Source organism: Diabrotica virgifera, chromosome 2 (genome assembly GCF_917563875.1).
Source record: "Diabrotica virgifera virgifera chromosome 2, PGI_DIABVI_V3a".
Classification (NCBI taxonomy): Eukaryota; Metazoa; Arthropoda; class Insecta; order Coleoptera; family Chrysomelidae; genus Diabrotica; species Diabrotica virgifera.
The window spans coordinates 185,857,269-185,870,831 of NC_065444.1; the positions used below are offsets into that span (position 1 = coordinate 185,857,269).

Below are 13,563 nucleotides of genomic sequence, written 5' to 3' on the forward strand. Positions count from 1 at the left end.
TGTCTAGTTGGTTTTTGAAAACATTAATAGATGGAGAATTTATAATTTCCGTTGGGAGACTGTTCCATATACTAAAAATGCGATTACACAGAAAATGTTGGCGCTTTATCGACGAAAAGGGTTCCTTCTTCACTTTCAAACTATGTCCACGTAGTCTGCTGTGATCGTCTAAAATAAACAAGTGTTGCAAATCTCCATATCCATACTTTAAAATTCGGAAGGTGATAATTAAGTCACCACGGAGTCGACGAGCTTCAAAAGTTGATAACCCGGCTAAAGAAAGTCTTTGTTGGTAATCTGGCCTTCTTCGTTTGAAACATAGTCTGGTGGCCTTCTTTTGAATATTTTCGAGGAGAGTTCTATCGCGCACTAATTCTGGGCACCAAACCGTTCCACAGTACTCCAGTAGGGGTCGGACATAAGTTTTATACAAACGAATAGAACCCGAAAATGATATTTTTGTAAAAGTCTTACTAAATAGGTATAACTTACTATTCGCTTTTTTAGTAACGTTTGAAATATGCTCCGACCAACTCAAATTTTCAGTAATTGTTACACCAAGGTCACTATATGATTCCACAGTATCCAGTAAATGCCCGTCTATCGAGTAAGACAAACGAGGGTTATTTTTTCCCAAATGTAAAACCACACACTTATCTCTATTTAGAGGTAACATCCAATCCGAACACCACTTGAAGATCGAATCTAAGTCACTTTGTAAGTCTTGCCCATTCAAGAGTGGGTCAGCAAATATTTTTGTATCGTCTGCGTAGAAAGCTTTCCTAGATTTGATATGAGATTCAAGATCACTAGCATACAACACAAATAGAAGTGGACCCAAAACAGATCCTTGTGGAACACCACTTAAAACCGTTTTTTTAGATGACAGCGACTTGCCAACTCTAACACAAAACTCCCGATTTGTTAAAAAATCATTAATCCACTCAAGAAGTTGTCCGCGAATGCCAAAATGTTCTAGTTTATACATCAATTTTCTTCTTGGTACTCGATCAAATGCTTTTGCAAAGTCTAAATATATTATATCCACAGGTCGTTTTTTATCTAATGCTGCTGTCCACTCATTAACACACCACAGTAAATTAGTCATGGTTGATCGACTTTTCACAAAGCCATGTTGTAGAGGAATAATTTTTTCTCGAAGTAAAAATTCTGAAAGACACTCTGTAATAATTGATTCCATAACTTTACAAATAACAGGTGTAAGGCTTATTGGTCTGTAATTATTAGGATCTAACTTATTCCCTTTTTTAAATATAGGTGTCACCGAAGCACTTTTTAAAATTAAAGGCAAAGAGTGTGCATTAAAAGATGAACGCATCATTAGTGATAGTGGAACAGAGAGGACATCTGAACATTTTTTCAAAAATAATGTAGAAATTTTATCGGGCCCTGGAGATGAGTTGTTTTTTAATTTGTCAATATGGCGCTGAATGATTTCAGGTGAAAAATCAAATAATCAATTTTGGGAATAACTCGTGGATTACTGATTATAGGAAACTGATTTTGAGACGGTTCAATAGCAAAAACTTTAGAAAATGTATCTGCGAGAATGTTAGCGATCTCACACGTGTTCTGACAAATCGTTTCATCATGCTTTTTTAACAGTGGAATGGACACTTTAGAAGACATAGCAGACCTAACATATTTATACAGTTTTTTAGAGTCGTTGCAGCTTACAATAGATTCTTCATATGCCATTCTGGCTTCGTTGATATACTTTTTTAGTATTCCTGTGTAGTTTTTGTGAGTTTGCAAGTCACGTGTATCACCTGTACGTTTGTATTTTCGCCATAATTTTCTTTTGTGTCTTATAAGTGATATCAATTCACCGCTAATCCATGGCTTAAGTTTGTTCCTATAGTAAGTTTTTTTTGTAGTGTTGAGTCTTTTGTAGTTGTCAATGATGTTTATGAAATTATTCCAAACTTCTTCCGGATGTTCTAGACTTCCCAGTAGTAACGGCCAATCAACATCACGCAATTGAAGAGAGAGGTTTTCAAAATTTGTTATTTCATGTATAACTGTATTTTCAGAAAGATGATTATATTCCATAAGAAACTGTATGTTTGTCGTGATAACTACATGATCAGAATTGCCCACTGGAGTGCGAATCACCGGTTCTGTAAGCAACTGGTCATCATTTGTAAAAATCAAATCTAACGTTGATGGCAAATTGTTTATTCTGAAACGAGTTGGATTGGTAATCAATTGGTGTAGATTAGAACTTTGAACAAAATTTGTAAAAATGTTTTTCGAATTTGTTAGTTCATTGCTTACAATAGTCAAAGGCCAAGAGATATCGGCAAAATTAAAATCACCAAATAAGACAAGGTTTTCAAGGTTTGAAAGGAGTTCCATTTTTTCAATCAAGATTAGGTCATCTTCTAGGACAGTACTACCCGGACGATATATGCACGCCAAGTGAATAACAAGTGAATTAAGAGAAATTTTTAAACATAAAAGTTCAATGTTAGGTACAACAACATCCAGATTAGCAACAGAAAAAGTCTCAGAAATATCTAATGACAAGTATATGCACACTCCTCCCCCTCTTCGATTGCTGCGATCAAATCTATAAAGAGAGTATCCATCTAATCTATAGTATATAAATTGTCAGAATCTTTTTGTGTTAGCCAAGTCTCGGTGATTAATATTATTTTAGGTTTTAAATCCGGAATATAACATAAAAGTTCATTAAATTTAGAATGCAATGTCGCTAAATTGGTATAAAAGCAGAGCCAGTCGTAAAAGCAGGTTTTCATAATATTATTGTCGAAAATTAGTGATTTTTGGTATACCACGTATGTATTTTATTGTTAAATTTTGCTCTCCGTTTTCTTTTCTAGTCTCTAACTCAGATCGCAATTCTTTTAAAAAGTTAACTTGCATAGGTGTCTTATCGTCAACAATGGATACATTTTTTGTTTTTGTTTTTTCTAAGAGTTTCCTTTTATTTCGTAGAATTTGCTTAGCTTCATACTCATTATTCATTACCATTTTAATCATTCTAGGAAATCTATCACCAACTTTGCCTACTCTAAAGAAAGTAACCGGGGTAGCATTACATTCTACAGCCGACAAAATTTCCTCCAAAAATTTTTTGTCTTCATCTTTTTTAGTTTGAATATCACCTGTAGATTCTGGTACGCCTCTGACAATAACATTTTTGGCACGATTAATACGATCGACGGCTTCATTGGCGATATTTTCAGCAAATTGTGGTGACGAATGTTGGTCAGCAGATGATAATTTAATTTCTAGATCATTGAATTTCGTTGTAATTTCAGCGATCTTTGCATCTATTTGACTAATTTTTAATTGTAGATCATCATTATATTCCTTAAGAATGGATTTTAAATTTGAAAACGCTTCAATATTGCTTGAGCAGCTGTTACAAATAATTTTAATGCCTCGCACCTTACATCTGGTTATGCGATCATCTTGGAGAAGCTCGGTACATGCCAGGTGAATTCCTCTTTTGCAGGCATCACATTGTAGGGCCGAACGTTCACGGTCGTCGATCGCTTTTAAACAATTAGCGCAGGTTTGACTAGTTGGCATGGTGGGAGTGATAGATAGTAATTAATGTAAATAATGTAAATAAAGCTGACCTTGCAATACGATGAACTTATCTACACACAGGCCTGGATGCACTTTTCTGGAGCCAAATTCACCAAACAGACTGGATAACACTTTAACTTATGTGCACTACTTTTAAAAATTTAATTTCAGATAGTTTACCACTGCTAATTCCAAAACTAAACGGACTATCAAAATAACGTGTGTACCTTTCAACAGCTCGCTATACTCTCTCGCTCCAATACATTTCATATAGGTATATCTATAAATAAAAATGAATGTTTGTCTCATTTGTCTGTATGTACCTTATAGAATCGTAAACTATGCATTTCGCACCCTTCGTAACATAGAAGTACAATTCAAAAAAGTAGATTTTTCGGAAATCGCGTTTAAAGATTCTGGTTTCCATCATTATGAAAAAATAATGTATATCCATAAATGTGAAATTTAGTAGATTTGTTATTTGATAATTGCACTATAAATAGCAATGAGAAAAAATGATAATATAAATAAATTCATAAAATCCTTTATAAAAGGTATATTTGTTAAAATCCCTATACAGGGCTACATCAAAGACATAACTAGTTTTCAATCGGTTGACTGATCATCATTAGTGTAATCTAAGAATCTAACATGATAACCACCAAAGTAAAAAATATTTGGGTATAAACCCTTTATTATTAATCCGTCATAGGAACATATGAAAAAGATGTGATTTTGAATATGGATGTATAAAATATCCAATGTTTACGCCCGAGGTACCAATGAGCTCAATTTGACTAGTTCACATCATGGCTGTATGGAAGCAAGATTTGCTTCCTTATGTTTTTGTAATGGTATACAGCCAACTACAGGAAATTTTTCCTCGTGGATTTATAAATAAATTCCATTAATTACATGTAATGGAAAAAATGCTTTTAAGTTAGTCGCTTATAGTAAAAAAAAAACAACAGAAATAAGGAACTGTTTAAAGTTTGATCCCTTATATTATTAAGGCCCTGTCACTGTTTATGCAAAATAGCGATCTATTATTAATTAGACTCATTTATTTATTATATTTTGCATAATATAACGGCCCACCTTAAAACTGTTCTATATAATACCAAATGTTAAAACAAGTTCACCAGGGTTTTCGTCATTAGATTAGATTAGATTATGTGAGGTCGTTAAGGCTATGGAGCCTCTCAGCACTTCGACCTATAAAGATCTTTTGTGCATACGTTAATCTAGTTAAACTCTAGGATTAGGATGTCAATACTTCTGATGAAATTAATTAGCATCCTAGGTGACTTTTTTCCTATGTCAGAGAGCGTTAGAGTGACCTCTTCTAGGAATTTTAAGAACAGTGCTACGCAATTGCATATAATGTGTTCCGCCGTTTCTTTTTTGTTATCACAGAAACGACAGCTCTCACTATCTGATTTGCCCACTTTTTTGAGATGATACCACTTGTTAAAGGTAATATTGGAAAGAAAATTTTTCAGAAATTTAAAGCAACTATAGAGAAAAACGGTGGTTACCAGGTTATTTCTGAAGTGGTTCAAGTACTAGCTGGGACATTTTCCGAATCACTTAATTTAGAACCAACTATTATTGTAAATTTGAAAAATGCAGTTACATCAGTTGGTGATGCCAAAAGAAGTTTTTCTATTTACAAATATATGTAGGTGCCTACTTAGATAAACTCTATAAGTTTGAACAGCATTTGATAATTTATTGTTACCACAATTCAAAATAATATTATTTATTTGTTAAAATACTTAAATATTTTAATTACATAAACTTTTTTTACTGGCTTTAGGATAAGACTATGCGGCCAGAAACAAAGTAAGTAGTACATAATATAAACATAATACAAGCAAAACAATTATACATAATATAAACAAAACATAAATAAACATAATATATCTTATCTAAATTATCTAAATAGTAATCTAAGTAAAGGCTATCTAAGTCTGACCGACCTTTTTGTTAAGAATAGATAAATTAATCTTAATAAACATTTTGGGATAAGGGTTACACTTTTCTCATCCAAGGGTTTTTCTTATCATTTTTATTAATTATTTTATTACCTACATACCCACCCCACACGGTAAGGCAGCATGTAGGAAATCAAAAGGAAAGACATTTAAGGTTACAAGCCTAATCTAGTCTTCTATAACTTAATTTTACAGTCATATAGGAAAAACTAAATAAAATCAAAAATACGTTTATCACTCAGAGCCAAAAGATACATAACATTATAGGGACCGTAAACGTTTAAACTTCTTAAATTTTTTGTAAGAATGTCCGACTGATGTGTGTACTTTTTACAATTAAAAAATATATGATCTAAGTCTGCCGTTTCATTGCAAATATCACAAAAATTGTTATCAATTATTTTTATTTTGTATAAATGTGCCGGATAGCAAGCATGTCCAAACTTCATCCGAGATATGGTTGTTATGGAACTTGGATAGTCGTAATTTTTAAACCAGTAATTTTTTCGAATATCGGGTTCTAGCAATGTATATCTTGTGCCTTTTGTCAAAATGAAATGTTTGTATTATTTAGACCATTTTTTATATAAATTATCCTTAGCAATATTTATTCTGTCATCTAATGTTAATAAGGGTGTAACATCTTCTCCCAACTGTATGCTTTCTTTAGCCGCTTTATCAACTTGTTCATTGAATGTGATACCTGAGTGTGCTTTTACCCACACAAAAATAAGTTTTCTAGTTTTTTGCATTTGAGAGAGCAAAGTTTTTATTTTGGCTATGTAAGGATGACTATATGCGGAGTTGATTTGTAAATGTGATTGTAAACTATTTAAAACCGAAAGTGAATCAGAAAAAATTATGGAGTATGAAATGTTATTTTCCATTATAAATTCTATAGTTTTCAAAATAGCAAACGTTTCTGCTGTAAAAATGCATGTTTTTCTACTTAATTTAAATCTGCGTTGCACTTGCAGTGGGACAATAAACGCCGCACCTGTACCATAAGGATCTTTTGGTGCATCTGTGTAAATAGCAGTATACATTTGATACTTGTTTAATATCTGATTGATTATTTCATTATTAAGATATCTTAATTCAGAATATCCAGGTATAATTACCTGAATGTTCAACAATAAAACATATAAGCTGACTTTAACTGTTGTAGGGGTGAAGTCTATTGTGTTTCTAAATCCTTTAACGGTTCAATTGGAGTTGATTTCATTGCGCCAATGCAGAGTCGCAAAGCTTTGTTTTGTAAAGTATCTAATTTTTTTAATAAGTTATTATTAGCACTGCCATATAGGAAGCTGCCATAATCTATAATGGACCTTATATATGATATATAAAAAGTCAAGGCTGTTTGGGGATCCGCCCCCCACCATGTCCTCATAATACATTTCAAGAAGTTTAATCCCTTACTACATTTTTGTAAAATTTCTTCAATGTGTGCTTTAAGGGTTAATTTTTTATCTAGAGTAATTCCAAGATATTTTATTTGGTTGGCTAAAGAAAAATTAATATCATTCAGCTGTATGGTCGTATAATTTGGAATATTGTGTCGGGTAAAAATGACCACTTTTGCTTTGTGCGGAGATAAATCAAAACCTAGATTACTTATATTCTGGATGAAAGGTGTAACTGCTGTATTCAAACTTTGTAAACTTTTATCATAACTTCTTGCATGTGTGTAAAAGACGAAATCATCAGCATACTGAATAATATTTGTATTAAGCGAAATATCGTGTAAATCATAGGTGTATATATTAAAAAGTAATGGTGATAAAACCGATCCTTGAGGTAAACCTTTTGTTACCAAACGATATTCAGAAATGAGGCCGTTATCTTTTCTGATTGCTACTGATCTATTTATATAGATTTTAAGTATGGTGTCCGCTACTTCTTCCTGGAATTTGTAAGTTGATCATTTTATTTCGTAGTATAGTCCAGTCTACACTATCATAAGCTCCTTTCATATCAAGAAATAATGAAGCTTGGTAGTCGTTTCGAGAAAGACACAGCTGTATATCTGTAACCAGTTGACCAACAGCATCACCAGTGCCATATTTATTTTAAAACCGCACTGACTTTGACGAAAAGCATTTGTGTTCTTGAACCACCATTCTAATCTGTTTTTGACAATCCTTTCAAACATTTTTAATATACATGGTAGCAAAGAAATGGGTCTGTACGATTCGCTTTCATCTGGGTTTTTATCGAGTTTCAGAATAGGCACAACAATAACTTTTTTCCACTCTTCGATACATTCACCGCGTATTCAAATGTCGTTCATTATTTGGGTTAAAAATATTTTAGCATTAATTGGTAAATGATAAAGCATAGGATATCGAATTTCATCATATCCAGGAGAGGTATTTTTTCTATTATCTAATGCAAAGTCAAATTCATTTAAACCTATAGGCTCTAAAAATATACTATGATTTTTCTTGTTTTGTTCTCGCTTGGTCATTACATGGTTTATATTGTTATACACCATTGGCGGAGCTATTATATCGAAAAAATGATTTTGATAGTTAGAGTTACCAGATTTCTTAGTGGTTTTAGAATGTCTTTGCATTTTTTTTTGCTTGGGTCCAGAGCTCCGAAGCTGGAGTATTTTTGTTTAAATTTGCACACCACATACGCCAGTTATATTTAGCTTTTTCTTTGAGATACTTCTTAACTCTGGCTATAACTTCTTTGCACATTATGTAATTTTCCAGAGTGCTATTTGTTTTATAAATATGCAGTTTGTGTTTTCTTTCTTTTATAGCTGTCTCACATTCGTTGTCCTACCAAGGTGGTAAAACTTTTGTGAATTTATTTCTAGGAGCTTTGTTTATAGGTATTGCTATTGAAGCCGCAGCATTAATTCCTTCTATTAAAAAATCGTATTTAGATTGCGTTGTATTATCTTCAGGATGATCTTCTGTAAAAAATGTACAGCTGTATCTTCGTATATATCTAGGTTGGTTTGCGTAGATTCCATTTAGTCTTAGGGTTGAAAATTGTATCATTTGGATGTAAATGTTTGTCTATTTCGATAATAACTGGAAAATGATCTGATCCCATCACATCTTTAAGTGTATACTACTCACAATCAATAGCAAGATCTGATGACGAAAATGTTAAGTCAACCACAGATCTAATGTTATTTCTTGTAAATCTGGTAGGTTCTCCAGTATTCAAAAGCACTAGATCAGTATTCTCAAGAACGTCTAATACCTAAGTTACTTTGGAATTTATTTTATATGAGCCCACATCTCATGGTGTGCATTGAAGTCGCCTCCTATAATACCTGTACCATTTAGTGTGTTTAATACATTTTCCCAATCTGAGCGGCTTGTCCTTATGTTGGGTGGGCAGTAGACGAAAAAACATTTAAAATTTTCCTTATTATTAGTTATGATCTGGATACCACACATTAATATTTCATTAGAAAAATTTTGACGAACATTAGCTAGAGTATAGTTAAAAGATTTTTTTATTAGGATTGCAACACCGGCGTAACCGTCATCCCTATCTTTGCGTACAATATTGCAACCACGAAAAGAAATCTGTCGGTCAGACCTAAACCAAGTTTCGGATAATAAAGCTATATCAATTTGATGTTCTTCTAAACATTTCACTAAACTTATCTTATTAGAAACTGCTGATTGAGCATTCCATTGCAAAATTTTTAATTTATTATTTCCTTTATTAGCCATTTCCATAAAAGTGGCCTATTTTGTTGCGTATAAGATCAGTATCAATGTTTTTAAGATCATCAAAAGAATTAATATCATCTAAAACACTTTGGAAAATGTTAAAAATGGTAAGAAACATGGACACAAAATCATTAGAATTAATTTCAAGGTTAGATTTATCAATTGAAGGTAAAGGTTTACTGGGCCTTAATTTTAATTTTAAATTACATAAACTTAGTTTTTAAAATACGTACTATATACGTATTTTTTATTACATGCATATTATAACGTAAAACACTGCATATTTATGCGCATATTTTACACCTTTTTATTTGCATATTTGCGTAAGTCTAGTCATTAGTATCATAATTTCATAACTGTGGAGTAAACTTGCTTGAGGTTGGACCAATTACAAACAAGCATTACGGCGCGGTAAATTTGAATTACTCCTGGTTTAAACACAGATCATAGTACAACCGAATATACACCCCTATATGGGTCTATATTCGTTGCTAGTACTCTTGTGGTTTACTTACCACTTGGATTGGTTTCTCTTTCTATAAATGGCGAAAGTTTTTGTTCCTCTTATTCTATTTCAGTCTTTATGGGGATTTTCTTTAAGGCTACATACTCAAATGTATCTTGGGCTTCCTCCTTAATTATAACTTGACAAATATCCATAGGACCATCATCAACATGAGGATTTTCTCTAGTGTGTGTTCTCAAATGATTTTTAAAAAGATCTGTTCGAGTAAACTGTTCAAAACAAATTTCACACTTATGAGGTGTTTCTTCTCCATGCGATTTCATATGGTGTTTCAGCAAATTGGACTTAGAAAACAGCTTAGAACAAATTTCGCACTTTGCTGGGTTTTCTCTAGTGTGAACATTTATGTGTTCATTTAATCTACATTTCCGAGCGAACTGTTTAAAACAAATTTCACACTTGTATGGTTTTTCTCCAGTGTGCATTCTCAAATGTCTTTTCAAAGTACTTGCTTCCCTAAATGGTCTTAAACAAATTTCACACCCATAAGGTTTTTCTCCAGTATGTACCCTCAAATGGTTTTTCAAATGACTTGTGTTACTAAACTGCTTAAAACAAATTCCACATTTGTGTGGTTGTTCTCCAGTATGCACTCTAAAATGGTGTTTCAAATGACTTGCGCTAGTAAAGTGCTTTAAACAAATTTCACACTTCTGTCGGTTTTCTCCAGTATGCAACCTCATATGTTGTTTTAAACTATATGGTTGCGAAAATTGCTTAAAACAAATTTCACACTTGTGAGGTTTTTCTCCAGTGTGCACCAGCAAATGTTTTTTCAAATGAGTTGTGCTAGTAAACTGCTTTAAACAAATTTCACACTCGTGTGGTTTTTCTCCGGTGTGCAACCTCATATGTGATTTCAAACTGTATGATTGCGAAAACTGCTTTAAACAAATTTCGCACTTGGCTGGTTTTTCTCTAGTGTGAACGTTTATGTGTTCATTTAATTTACCTTTCCGAGCAAACTGTTTAAAACAAATTTCACACTTGTGTGGTTTTTCTCCAGTGTGTATTCTTAAATGTCTGTTCAAAGTACTTGCTTCACTAAATTGTTTTAAACAAATTTCACACCCATAAGGTTTTTCTCCGGTATGTACTCTCAAATGGTTTTTCAAATGACTTGTGTTAGTAAAGTGCTTAAAACAAATTTCACACTTGTATGGTTTTTCTCCAGTGTGCACTCTCAAATGTTTTTTCAAATGACTTGTGCTACTAAACGGCTTTAAACAAATTTCACACTTATAAGGCTTATCTCCAGTGTGTACCCTTAAATGATTTTTTAAAATTTCAACTCGACTAAACTGCTTAAAACAAATTTCACACTTGTGTGGTTTTTCACCAATGTGAATTTTTATGTGTCTATTTAATGACTTTCTAGTGGCAAACTCCTTGACACAAATTTCACATTTTAATGTATTTTCTTCAACAGGTTGACTAGTATGTTGTTCTTTATTAGATGTATCCGCGGGAATTGTTTTCATACTCTCCAATGCGTTCTTCTCTTGGGGAAAGCCTAAAATAAAAAACTAACATATATGTTTCAGTCAAAACGGCAACTGTCAGCAGATCCAAATACCATCATCAGAGGTTCCTATAAAAACAGTAAGTTACGAGACTTATTCATAGAAAGTACAAAAATAGAAAAATTACGTCTTATAGGTATAAACACCTCAATAGAAGAGTAATTGGAGACCAACATATTACATTTAAAATTTATTCAGGGCTAAGCCTCTGATCACGGGTAAAAACCCCTTAAAATATATACAGGGTGTAACAAAAAAACACGAGGCATTCGAGATGTGGTGTTACAGGCGCATTTTAAGAATTTCGTGGGTGGGTCGTGTGACTAATGTTGAGGTTCTACGTAGAATAGGCAAGAAATGCGAGATTAACAATCATGTTATGAGGAATGAACAGAGATAAGGCTTGTTGCAACTCATTTTTCAAGGCAAGGTATGTGGAAAGAGAGGACCAGGGAGAAGAAGAATATCTTGGCTTCAAAACCTGAGAAAGTGGTTTAATACATCGACAACCGGACTATTCAGAATAGCAGCAAGCAAAGTTAGGATAGCCATGCTGATCGCCACCATCCGGAACGGATAGACACCTTAGAAGAAGAAGAAGTTAGGTTCAATCGAACTATTTTTGATCCCAGAATATGTGATTTAATTTATGACCTGCATTTTTGTTACACCCTATATAATATCACATCGATGTGAGTACTTCACAATATGGCTACCATATATTACATTGAACAGCTGTTACTGACAGTTGATGAAGAAGGAAGCGATTAAATGGAAACAGAGTCCGATGCGACCTCTGTATCATTAAGTAATAAAAAAATTTGAAAACGACTAAGTTGTCATATATATATATATATATATATATATATATATATATATATATATATATATATATATATATATATATATATATATATATATATATATATATACAGTGCTAGTCAAAAGTCCGTACCCCCCCTCTTATCTTTTGAACGGTTTTACCTATAATAGTGAAATTTGGATGGAGGAAATTAACTGACGTAAGCTTCCTAACTAGTTATGACAGGTGACGTAATAGTGACAGATGACGTTACAGAGCCACTGTGACCGATAATTTTAAATGGGACCTTATGGCAAGTGATACCTCATTTGAAAGGTATTCAAAATACCTACTCAGCCATACTAATTTTTTTGTGTTTTAGTTGATTTTGATTTTGGTGAATAAATTAAATAAATATAATATTGTAGCTTCGCATTTAATTAATAAAAATTCAAATGTACGCCTATGGTTTTTTTGTCAAAAAAGTTGACGTTTTTCGATTCTCTAGTAGTTTTTACGTCAACGTCAACCTTTTTGACAAGTAATCATAGGCGGAATTTTGAATTTTGAATTAATTAAATGAAACTACAATTTTATATTTATTTCATTAATTCGTCAAAATTAGCTTAAACTTAAACAATATTAGTATGACTGAATAGGTATTTTCAATACCTTTCAAACGAGGTGTCACTTGCCATAAGGTCCCATTTAAAATTATCTGTCACAGTGGCGCTGTAAAGTCATCTGTCACTATTACGTCACCTGTCATGACTAGTTAAGAAGCTTACGTCCGTTTATTTCCTATCTCCAAATTTCACTATTATAGGTATAACCGTTCAAAAGATACGAGGGGGGGTACGGACTTTTGACTAGCACTGTATATAGGTTAAATGAAGTCAAGTGAAGTTATATAAATTCTTGAAAGCTAAATTTTTTTAAATTACAATTGTTAATGGTAAAGTGAAAACTTAAAATGTATATAAATTATCAAAGTATTTTTAAAAACAAAATCGTTAATGCTTGACCAAATATTGCTTTAATAGTTTTTAGTATTCAGCATGCCCAACAATTGCTAAAGTTTTTTGAACATTACTTTTTAATATTGTTATGACAGTTCCGTAGATTGATCCTACATAGAAAGAGTCCCACGACGTGAAAAAAAGGAGTAGTCACGTACGAGAATGTTCTGGGTGTCATGGAATAACCCAGAATGTCTGGTGACATCTAGAACGTCAGAAATCTATATAAACATACATATGTGTTTGACATTTTATAGTTCAGTTCAGTTGTAATTCAGATTTTGAAGTTTGCAGTTATCAGTTTGTTAAAGTATTGTAATTTCTGTTGAGTTGAATAAAAGTATTTGAAAGAAGTTGTAACATTGGCGACAGCGGTGGGCTGGAAGAAGTATTTAATTATTTTTGAA

General features: G+C 32.6%; 1 protein-coding gene across 1 annotated transcript in view; it reads right to left on the reverse strand.

Annotated features, from left to right (window-relative positions):
• LOC126880319 (zinc finger protein 678-like) overlaps positions 1-13,563 on the reverse strand; it is an 86,696-nt gene that overhangs the window by 30,942 nt on the left and 42,191 nt on the right. The gene's annotated exons all lie outside the window — the stretch shown is intronic.